Genomic DNA, 12,714 nt, shown 5'->3' on the forward strand with positions numbered 1-12,714 from the left:
AAACGCGGTAGCAACGAGGTTGATAACGATGGGCCAGGGGAAACAAAATCATCATGTGGGGCGATGAGTACATTTGTCCGTGCGTGAAGGGTGTTGAAGAAAGTGGGTGTGTCAAGGTGGGGAAGGGGAGGTCAGGTGTGTCAAAGGGGGGGGGAGGGTGGTCAGGTGTGTCAAGGAAGGATGGAAGTGCCACAAAGTCCTGTCTAGCATTTGAACGAGGTAATTGCAAAGCTTTGACATTTCCTAACATTTTTTTTTATTCTTGCTAAAAAATATCTTTGTTATGTAGGCGTGAAGCCGTTTCCATAATGGCTTTATTGACATGCATATAATTTGATTTACCTGGTTTCCCCGACATGAAATGCTGGGCAGTCTGCCGTAACCTTTTCTCACATTTATTGAGCCTGGAGATGGAATACTGAATTTGCAAGTTTTGAAATGACATTTACCTGTATTTAGAATGTTTCTGCTATTTCTTTGGGTGATCAAATCTGAATGCTCCATTATTCCCTCGTAACTGTCCGTATTTGAAATGCACTCCACGTAAAGCAGTGCCAGGCTTCGATTTTTTTCTGGGTCTGTTTGAACGGCATTTTGTTTTGATTCTGTACTGGCGACTGTAGTTCAAAGTGTCAATGTTGCCCAGTTTTTTTGTTTTTTTTGGGGGGCGGGGGAAGATTTGTGATCGTACATTTGTCACCATTTTCCTCTTCTACTGGTACATAATTATTATTATCGTTATCAGTCTGAGTTACTATATCTTGTATCCCTAATAGTACTGTTAACGCCCTCTTAGCCTCTGTTAACGCCCTCTTAGCCTCTGTTAACGCCCTCTCAGCCTTTGTTAACGCCCTCAACCCTCAATTAACGGGTCTCCCCACATTCCTTAAGACAGGGCAGAGTTCGTCGTAGCCTAGTATGAGCCCTTCAAACTCTGATAAACCATTTTTAAGTAAACAGACGGCCGGAAACGAGGCCACAGCCGCTACTGTTTTAACTCTAGAGGTATGTCAGGGTTATAGGTAAGCTGCTGTTCATTATTGTTCTTCACACTACACTGCTTGTTCATTAATCAAGTCATTTATCTTCGGGAAGCAAATCATGGATAAAGTGCAAGGATTTCAGGCTACTACACCTGTCCCTACGCCAAACATTTCAACCAATGATTCCCCCTATTATAGTCCGTCCTCTTAAAGTTTCCCACCGTCAAGAAAACGGTTAATTTAAAGTGTCCTCTCCTAACCTACCAGAGGACCCAAAACAGAAAATGGGACAGTACGTCCCTTTCGCGAGTCGCTTCCATTTTCTAGTACGACAATTTTTGTTGTTGTTGTCGTTCTAGATTCAGTTACGTGGAACAAAAAGTTCCAAGTAGCACGGGCTATGGTGAGCCCGTAGGATGTCTGACAATTTTTGGCTTTAGGTAACGCATATGAGCGAAATGCGACGTTCTTAGTAGGAGGACGGGTTGCCTATTTATTTATTATTTATTTATTATCTATTTACCACTCTCATTTTCTGAATTTATGCCCTCGCAAACCACCTTCACCTCCCTACCATAAAATATCCACCTCTCACACAGACATTATATGCTGATAAACACACTAATAATACAGACAACGCCTCCACATTACAAGTTAAAAGACGCACAGACTACCTGTTTTATATATATATATATATATATATATATATATATATATATATATATATATATATATATATATATATATATATACAGGTCCACCTACAGGGCTCATATCACCATATGCAGGCGATCAGTCAGAGTAACGTGGCTAAAGTATATTGACCAGACCACACACTAGAAGGTGAAGGGACGACGACGTTTCGGTCCGTCCTGGACCATTCTCAAGTCGATTGTGAGAATGGTCCAGGACGGACCGAAACGTCGTCGTCCCTTCACCTTCTAGTGTGTGGTCTGGTCATCATATCACCATGCTGTTGCAACATCAGCAGCAACATTGGGCAACTGCAAGAGAACCACACTACCACTACCCGCTGATCCATGATAGGAAAATGGGCTGGCGCAGAGATGTATCTGGGTCGCCTCTCGCCGTGTAAATGGTCCCTTACACATCACGCCGACCACACACCTATATTTAGAGGTCTGGGTACCGTATATTCGTTACTCTTAAAGACCCATATTTCATATTTAAGATTTAATGTTTTAAGTTGTACGTCCATATTTTACATTTTATTTCATGATGTATTTTTTTTTGTAATACACCATTTTCAATTTGGTATAACAGGCAATACTGTACATTTTCCATAGGCTATACATATATTTTGCTTCCGTTAAATGTATATTTCCCTTAACCTTCGAACTGTTTAGCTTAAGAGATACTGTCGATAAGATGATAAGAGAGATACTTAAGAGAACTGTCGAAGCTTAAGAGATTGGATTTTGAATGTCACTTGCAGGATACATTGGTTAGAAGTTACTTTAATGTTTCTCACAATCGAGGACAGGAAGCCTGTTAAAGTTTGCCGAGGACGCAACTCACAATAACGGTTTAACACCCAGGCACCTATTTACTGCTAGGTGAACAGTGGCAACAGGAGAAAGGAAACATCGTGGGAATCGAACCCGGGACCTTTCCGCTAATGTTCTTTTCACAGATGTTCGAACATTTGCATTCCAGTGTTATGGTGTAAAATAAATGCTGTACTACAACAATAATGTTAGGTGCCTTGTTTTGATAATTACTTATAACAATAATAATATATAGTAGGTGTTTAACACGTTCAATCAAGGCCTGACTTACGTGGTAGCTTCGCTCAGCCAAGTAACGCCTGAGCGACTTATTCAGTAACAATAGGAGTGGGTTGTGCGTCCAGTGGGCGGATGCCCGTTAGCAGACCTGGGACCCCCGTTCAGGGTCATGACCTCAGCCAGTGAACCACTTCCATTACCAACGCCCGCTGCCTCTAGCCCCACCAGCGCCTGCTGCTTCCACAAACATCAACGCCTGCTGCTTCTACATCTATCAACGTCTGCTTCTTATCTACATCTACCAACGTCTAATAAATGAATGAACTGAAATAGCCATCATGAATACAGATTGCACAGCTATCAAATCACACAAACGTGATTAATTACTAGGACGCTGATTAAAATCAAAAGTTAAAACTTATTTAAATTAGCTTTTACGAGTTACGGAATGATAAAATACGGCCAAAGCACGTTATCCTGTGAGCGAGTGGGTGAGGGAAAACGTGAGAAAAGTGGGTATGGACTCACAACCTTGTGAGGATGATTGGTCCACCAAGTTTCACCACTTTTTACCGGTCGGAGGTGTGGTAGATAGCGTGATCAACTCTGGTCCTTATGGTGGTACTGATCTCCCTAGAACTCTTATTTCAATGTACTTTTCACGACATACTGATATCTCTCAGCACGTCAACTTCCAATCTGCATGGTTAATCTTCTAGGTACGAACCTAGAAAAAAAACAATTGACGTCTTATGGCCTACAGCCTAGTTACCTTGCTTCAATTGCCTGCTAGTTAACTAATTAATGTACCTTCCACTTCATTGTATAAACTAATTCCACAATTAACAAGTCACTTAAGCCGGGCGGTTCGGGCACAGATAACCAGGCAGTAAGCCAGGTTGATTAGCACGCGGATTATGTTGTTATTGTTGTTTTAGATTAGCTACTCAGAACAAAAAGTTCAAAGTAGCACGGGCTACGGTGAGCCCGTAAATGACGCAGATCAGTTAACAAATAAATATATATTGTATATCAAAGAAGTGACATGAGAATGAATTAATAACCAGGAGTCAGTGGTGTGTGTGTGATGTGATGGGAAACATTGAGACCGTGTAACCTATTCATTCATGCTCGCTAATTTATGATTTGTCATCTGTCGCTGGTATATTGTCAAATTCGAACGTGTCTTCAAATTTTATCCTTATACCGTTAATACAAATAGTGGTTATCCCTGCCAAAGCAAACTTGTTCGCCTGAATCTTAAAGACTTACTGTACACTGTACTGTTCCATTCACCTGGGCTCTAGGAGACTCGAACCGTGGACCCCACGCGTGTGAGGCCGAAGCTCTATCGACCAAGCTATTGAGTAGTCTTAATAGGGAAAGTTTCCAGAAGCAGCATCCTGCTGCCAAACTGCAATTTTCTGACTTTCCGGCAGCTGGATGCTGCTTCTGGAAACTTTCCTTATTAAGACGATTCAATAGCTCAGTCATCTTTATACACTGTACTGTGTAAAGTTCTACATTTGTCATGTGTGACGATGTTAGCGCCATCTGTTGAGCACACTCGACCCCATTTTCTTTTCCCTGGAGGAAGGTTGCGATCTTACTGACACCTGAGTAGTTTCATTCTTACTATACAATATTTATTCCTCAGAAGTGATGTGGGGGTACTTTGGTACCTCCACATCACAGGTCAGTTCACCCGTAGTGACCAGCAAGGGCAGCCCTGAATTCAAGACTTGTTTCAGTGGGAACAAGTAGGGCCAAGTCAGTGGAGACTGAATTGTCTGTGGTAGCCAGGGTGATTGTTGATTGGACCGACGTATCCCGGGATGGACAGGTTGTGATACTAGATGGAATTAGCGTTCGTCTGTCCTCTTAAGTTAAGGCTTGTTATAAGAGAGGCCAGCCAGCGTGTTGCTGGAGATTCGCAGTAGTGTTCTGACACTGGAGGACCATGAATTGCTGAGGAAGGTGGACTCGCCGGCATGAGTATCTTAGAAGGCTCGGGAAAGGAACCGTAAGTGTTGTGGATAGAAGATCGCCGAAGCTCTTTGGTAGTGTCCTGTGTGAAAGCGACACCTACGGTATTATCTGTGCTGTAAATATGTAATAAGTGTATATAGTTAGGAAGTATATGTGGTGATTGTTTTGTTTAGTGTGTACCCCCATTCCCATTGGATTGACTATTACTACTTAGGTCTTGATAACTTACCCAAGACTTGGGGTTGGATCTGGTAAGAAGAGGCACTAAGGCCCCATAAAAAATTTAATTAAAAGAACCCGGTTACTGGCTAAGTGAGCCAGTATCATGGGTATACAGAAACGATGATACTGGCACCGGTCGGTCACTGAATTTTCTTAATTTGTGCAGCTACCCTAGACTGTTTTTTTTTTTTTTTTATTAAGTTATGAGGTACATCTGCATTAGTGCAGCTACCCTAGACTATATGAAGTGGAGTACAGTGTGTCAAAAAAGCTAACTAGGTGATGCTATAAAATCCCCATCACACAGGATGGTTAGTCATACAGAGGCATGTGATAAGCAGTCTGCACTGGCAGACTCCGGATGCATTTTGAGGATATCAACAACACAAGATTAAATAAGGTAGCAGTGGCAATACAAGTCCCCATCTCGCAGGATGGTTAGTCATACAGAGCCATGTGTTTAATAGCCTGCACTGGCAAATTTTGGGTATACTGTGAGGATATCTTCAAGAATACGAGAGTGAATAAAGTAATTGCAAAGCTCCAGGTACCTCATGCCAACTGGTCTGAAAGGTCTAATAACTGGGCATTCAGTGATGTAGTGCGGGAGATCATGCCGTAGTTCCTGCTCACAGAGTTTGCAACTGGAGTGCTCAGGATTGGGAGATCCGTCACCTGCAGCCACGAAGGGAGTAACTGCTAAAAACTACGGAAAATGCATCCCCGATTTCAGACCATGAAAATCAGAGTTGCTATAGATGCCGACATTTCTTGAAGGATGGCACTGGGGGCCAATCCCAACTGGCCAATGACTGAGACATACACCTCTTTGTGCCCTCTTAGAAAGTTGGATGACGCTAGATCCAAGCGTATGGCCTCCTACTTTGGACACGCAGGCAAACATTCATTATATTTTATTGATATACTACATAGCTGCGGCACCCAGCTGTATCAGAATATCTCTTCTCTCCTTCTCCCCCTTTTTCCCAGTCTCCCTCCTCTCATATTTATTTCCCTATCGCCCCCCTTTCTTCCCCTCACCACTATTCCCCCCCTCTCCTTCCTTCCTCTTCAGAAAATATTACAGTACTAAACAGTGTTGTTATTATAATTCGGTACATCTGCATTTAATGCAGCTACCCTAGACTATATGAAGGGTTACATAATGTGTCAGGTACTAGCTATGAAATGCTAAGAAAACAAAATCTTGCAGGATGGTTAGTCACTCAATGGCACGTGCTCAACAGCCTGCGCTTGCGAATTATGGATGCATTATGAGGATATCCTCAATAACACGGGAATGCATAAATTACAAAGCTCAAGGTACCTTACACTGAAAGATCTGAAGTCTAATGACTGGATGCTCAACAATGTAGCGTGTAAGATCATGACTTAAGTTCTTGTTCACAGGGTTTACACAAGAGATGCTTATGATTGGGAGATTCATCCCCTTTAGCAACCTGCCACAGGTAACGGTAGCCCAGCCGGAGCCTAGTAACCATTAAGTAGCACTGTCTGGTGGATGTTTTGTGCTGCCCATATACATAGGTTTCAGATCTAAACAAATCGCAACTTTTTACACTGGTGCTTTCAGGCCTTTGAAAGCGTGGTTTCTCTCCTATCACACTTGAATGTTTGGAGCAATATATATATATATATATATATATATATATATATATATATATATATATATATATATATATATATATATATATATATATATATATATATATATATATTATATATATAATATATATAATACGAAGAACTCGATGAAAAACGTATGGAAATCGCAAGGGGGTCGCTATAGGTGGATAAGTCTTAAAGGGATGGCACTAGGGCCGACCCCAACTGGTACAAGCTTGAATAGTTTCCAAGCTGTATATCATTATAAACTCTGTGATCTTGACAGCATTCGAACCTGCGAGGCTAGTGTTTATGGGGAAGTGGGGTCTAGCTCACTATGCCCAGTCTACTAGCCTTGTTGTATCTATTGTGTTATAATTTAACTGTTCTGTCATTCGAATTCTTTGTTGAACATGGCCTTAAAGTTGTGGATGGGAGTGGCTTTGACAACTTTTTTGCATATTTCACTTGTTGACCACCTGTATAGGTAGGGTACGAGTGTTTCCTTACATTTCTTCAATTCATTTGTGTTTTCACTAATGTTCTCTCGTCCTACTTCCTCTCACATTATGCTATTCTTGTTCACTTTATCATTTGCTTTCAGTATCTTTTATGTTGCGACCATGCCCCATCTGTTTCTTCTCTCCAGGGTGGTGAGGTCTAGTTCCCTTAACTTATACTTTATCTTTGTCAACTCTCACATCAATAGAGGTTCAAGGTCCTCTAACAGTAATCTTGTTACAAATCTGTTCGTTTTCAATTTTGGTGTAATGCTTCTCAAGGTGCAGAATTCAGGCTGGTACTCCATATTTCAGTACTTGGTCTAACAAAAGCTCTAAACTGCCTTGAAAAAGCCCTGGTCTAGGTTTCTAAGAGACGTTCTAATCTGTCCGCATCTCATATGCTGCTGATGATACCCCGTCTGTGTGCCTTGTGGAGATATAGTATTTGCAATTATATCCCCTCCCATATCCTTTCCTCCCTCGGGCTTCTGTAGTTGCCTTGCCTTTATGGTTTATATACCTTCTGGTCTTCTTTTTGCTTTTACTATTTTAATTACCTTATACCTTTTGGGAATGAATTCTAGCACCCATTTGTTTGCCCACTCCTAGAGTTCAAGGTCATCCTATGACCATCAACAGTCCTCGGTTTTTTAACATGCCTCATTAGTTTTGCGTCGTCTGCAAGCATTCACATAAATTAGGAACAGTAGGGGTACCGGGATCAACCCTTGGGGAACTCCACTTGTTACCTTCCTCCAGCTCCAAATCTCACCTCTGTGACTTTGTTTTCTATCCTTCATGTAGTCCCCCTTACCCAGAGGCTTCCCACTTACCCCTGCTTGCTTCCCCATCTTGAATACCCCCCTTCCATGAGGAACAATATCAAAAGCTTTTTGACACTCTAGGAAAATCTAAAATATAACTTCTTTTGCGTGTCTTATCTTAATACCTTGTCATAGAATTATGTGAAGTTTGTCAGGCACGACGTGACCCTTTTAAATACATGCTGCCCCTTTTGTTTCCACCAAATGTTTAATCAAGTATTCTCAACCTGATTACTGGAGTGCGACTGCTGGAAAACAGTATATTTAGCCAGCCATAATATAGCGGTGTACATTATTACCAGGAAAACAATAATAGAAGCAAACAAAATACGATAGGCTAGTAGCAAACCCACGCATAGACCAAAAATTAAAGGTCCCAAGCTTAAAATATAACTATAGTGCAAATATACCAAGCAAAACTTTACTTACCTCTAATTTTTTAAGATTCTCTCCACTGTCATATAAATATCAAAGTTTATTACCGATCAAGGACACCCCTGGGGCACTCTTGTCAATCACAGTTTGCATAAAACACCAAAATCCAGCATCATGGAAGTCTCTGAGAGAACACTACACATTTACCAGATACACGTACTCTCCCTCGCTGCTGACGACGGACTGACACGCTCTTGACTGGCTGGTAGGCTGCACCGCAGGACTCCCGGCAAATTTGGAAAACATGTTGTACTGCGGTCAGGGAAGGACAACCAGGATATTAAATAATTATAGAAAAAGGTTGACAATTTAGTAACTATGTAGGGATTATGCGCGCCATCCTCTTTCTATCATGTGGACTGTTGTTAAAGAGTTACATGGATCTATTATGAACTAGAAGCGTTGTAGTGAGGATATTAGTATCTGCCAGTCTTGTAGCGAGGCATCAGCGAAGCCGTTTTCAACCAAAGGCTCTCGGGTTCAATTTTCGCGATAGGATAGAGACGTTTGGGTACCTCACACATCACCTGATGCCTCTGATCACCTTGCAGCAAATAGGTACCCCTCCCGTCAAGCAACTCTTGTGAGCTGCATCTTGGGGAAGGTCAGTTGTTTGCCTTGGCGGGACCTCGATGATTACAGATGACGTTCAGAAATACTTAGTTTGTCGTTTTGTGGTGTTAATAATTCATAGAGTAACTGTGATTAGCTTCTGAATTTACCTGAGGACCACCATCTCTAGTTTCCTAGACGGGAACAGGAAGCTAGCGGCTTGTTAAAAGGCCCCCCTCGTTATTCCTGAGGATTTTGTTCCAGCTGAATTTGCCATTTATAGCCTAAGTGAGTCCATAAGTTTATTACTCAATGATTGAAACAGCATCTCAGATTTTCTGTCCTACAATGTTGCCTGATGAACTTGTAGCTATTACCCCTTGTGTGAGTTATATTGAACCTTTTAAAGAAGTGGTCTGGATATATATCTCCAACCTTGTTCAGCATTTGAAAGGTCTGGATGAGATCAACCCGGCTGTCATGTCTGGTTTATGGTGTTGTTAGTCCTGAGGCCCTAACTGTTCCTGGTACGTGATTGACTCCGGCGGCTAGTTTATTGTGCACCCTATACCCATCCTGTGAGCGGTAGTGCAAAAAATACTTGTAGCCAAGTCTTATACGAGCTGTGACAACGTCTGTTAGTCTACTGACTTTGTTACTTGCTCCATACACATATTTTACTTCACACATTTCATTGTGATAAACAATGGACCTGCTAGTTCCAGTTTGCGTTGTTCTACTTTCTTCAAATTCATCCAGGAGTTCTCGTCTAATGACACTTTTAAGGGGCCTGTTTGATAACTCAAGATTCCGTTCAATTCCGTCTTTATTTACTGCAACCTTAGCAAGGGCGTCAACTTTATCATGTTCCTGCAGGCCAATGTGAGAAAGATTCCACAATATTATTCTATTTACCCTCTTGCTAAGTATGCTTATATATCTATGTCTGGCTTCTGAGACAAGCACGTTAATACTTGATTACAAACTGTTTATTGTTAGTAGTGAGGAAAGGGAGTCTGAAATAATTAAGCTGTCTACTTCAGTGTTGACAATAATTTCGAGTGCTACCAACTCAGCTTGCATTGTAGATACCCAGTTACTAATTCTTATATTCCTTTGAATTGTGCTGCCATCGGGCTGATGAGCAATACCAGCACTTCCTGCCCTCCCTGTAGCTGTATTGAGTGATCCGTCAGTGTATATGGTCTGTGCGATCCTGATACGAGAGTTAGCTTAGTTCTGGGATATCTTTTGTCGTACTGTATTCCACTTATTTTTCCAGAGCAGACATGTCCTTTTGAAGATAAAGTCTCTATGCATGGATACAGTAGTCCAGATGACGATGCATCAGAGATCTGTACAGCTGAATAACACAGTTACAGCCCCGCTCCTGTGCTAGGTAAGTCCACTAAGGGCTCACCATAGCCCGAGCTACTTGCAACTTTTTGTTCCGAGTAGCTGAACATATATATAGTATATATATATATAGGTTAGGTAGGGTTGGTTAGGTTCGGTCATATATCTACGTTAATTTTAACTCTAATAAAAAAAAATTGACCTCATACATAATGAAATGGGTAGCTCTATCATTTCATAAGAAAAAAATTAGAGAAAATATATTAATTCAGGAAAACTTGGCTTATTAGGCAAATCGGGCCTTGCATAGTAGGCCGAGTACGACGTTCTGGCTACTAGGTACAACATATATATATATATATATATATATATATATATATATATATATATATATATATATATATATATATGTCGTACCTAGTAGCCAGAATGCACTTCTCAGTCTACTATGCAACGCCCAATTTGCCTAATAAGCCAAGTTTTCCTGAATTAATATATGTTCTCTAATTTTTTTCTTATGAAATGATAAAGCAACCCATTTCATTATGTATGAAGTCAATTTTTTTTTATTGGAGTTAAAATTAACGTAGAAATATGGCCGAACCTAACCAACCCTACCTAACCTAACCTAACCTATCTTTGTAAGTTAGGTTGTTAGGTAGCCGAAAAAGTTAGGTTAGGTTAGGTTAGGTTGTCGAAAAACAATTAATTCATGAAAACTTGGCTTATTAAGCAAATTGGGCGTTGCATAGTAGGCTGAGAAGTGCGTTCTGGCTACTAGGTACGACATATATATATATATATATATATATATATATATATATATATATATATATATATATATATATATATATATATATATATATATATGTCGTACCTAGTAGCCAGAACGCACTTCTGAGCCTACTATGCAAGGCCCGATTTGCCTAATGAGCCAAGTTTTCCTGAATTAATATATTTTCTCTAATTTTTTTCTTATGAAATGATAAAGCTACCCATTTCATTATGTATGAGGTCAATTTTTTGTTATTGGAATTAAAATTAACGTAGATATATGACCGAACCTAACCAACCTTACCTAACCTAACCTAACCTATCTCTATACGTTAGGTTCGGTTAGGTAGCCGAAAAAGTTAGGTTAGGTTAGGTTAGGTAGGTTAGGTAGTCGAAAAACAATTATTTCATGAAAACTTGTCTTATTAGGCAAATTGGGCCTTGCATAGTAGGCTGAGAAGTGCGTTCTGGCTACTAGGTACGACATATATATATATATATATATATATATATATATATATATATATATATATATATATATATATATATATATATGTCGTACCTAATAGCCAGAACGCACTTCTCAGCCTACTATTCAAGGCCCGATTTGCCTAATAAGCCAAGTTTTCATGAATTAATGTTTTTTCGTCTACCTAACCTACCTAACCTAACCTAACCTAGCTTTTTTTGGCTACCTAACCTAACCTTACCTATAAATATAGGTTAGGTTAGGTTAGGTAGGGTTGGTTAGGTTCGGTCATATATCTACGTTAATTTTAACTCCAATAAAAAAAATTGACCTCATACATAGAGAAAAGGGTTGCTTTATCATTTCATAAGAAAAAAATTATAGTAAATATATTAATTCAGGAAAACTTGGCTTATTAGGCAAATCGGGCCTTGAATAGTAGGCTGAGAAGTGAGTTCTGGCTACTAGGTACGACATATATATATATATATATATATATATATATATATATATATGTCGTACCTAGTAGCCAGAACTCACTTCTCAGCCTACTATGCATGGCCCGATTTGCCTAATAAGCCTAGTTTTCATGAATTAATGTTTTTTAGACAACCTAACCTACCTAACCTAACCTAACCTAACGTTTTCGGCTACCTAACCTAACCTAACCTATAAAGATAGGTTAGGTTAGGTTAGGTAGGGTTGGTTAGGTTCGGTCATATATCTACGTTAATTTTATTTCCAATAAAAAAAAATTGACCTCATACATAATGAAATTGGTAGCTTCATCACTTCATAAGAAAAAAATTAGAGAAAATATATTATTTCAGGAAAACTTGGCTTATTAGGCAAATCAGGCCTTGCATAGTAGGCTGAGAAGTGCGTTCTGGCTATTAGGTACGACATATATATATATATATATATATATATATGCAACTGAAAACTCACACCCCAGAAGTGACTCGAACCCATACTCCCAGAAGCAACGCATCTGGTATGTACAAGACGCCTTAATCCACTTGACCATCACGACCGGACATAATGAGGTGATAGCCGAGGCTATTTGAACCACCCCACCGCCGGCACTCGGATAGTTATCTTGGGCATAGCATTTTACCAAATCACCTCATTCTTTGGGGCAACACGTGAGGAACACAAATGCGAACAAGCCTGAATGGTCCCCAGGACATATGCAACTGAAAACTCACACCCCAGAAGTGACTCGAACCCATA

The 12,714-nt window shown here is 40.2% G+C and overlaps 1 protein-coding gene across 2 annotated transcripts in view; it reads right to left on the reverse strand.

Annotated features, from left to right (window-relative positions):
- Positions 1-8,513, reverse strand: part of MESR3 (misexpression suppressor of ras 3) — a 187,868-nt gene extending 179,355 nt beyond the window's left edge. For both annotated transcript variants that reach the window (XM_069304053.1, XM_045768896.2), the window contains exon 1: positions 8,325-8,513. The gene's annotated coding sequence lies outside the window, so the exon portion shown is untranslated. The remainder of the gene's footprint in view (positions 1-8,324) is intronic.
- Between the last annotated feature and the right edge of the window lie 4,201 nt (positions 8,514-12,714).

The sequence above is a fragment of the Procambarus clarkii genome, chromosome 51 (genome assembly GCF_040958095.1).
Source record: "Procambarus clarkii isolate CNS0578487 chromosome 51, FALCON_Pclarkii_2.0, whole genome shotgun sequence".
Classification (NCBI taxonomy): Eukaryota; Metazoa; Arthropoda; class Malacostraca; order Decapoda; family Cambaridae; genus Procambarus; species Procambarus clarkii.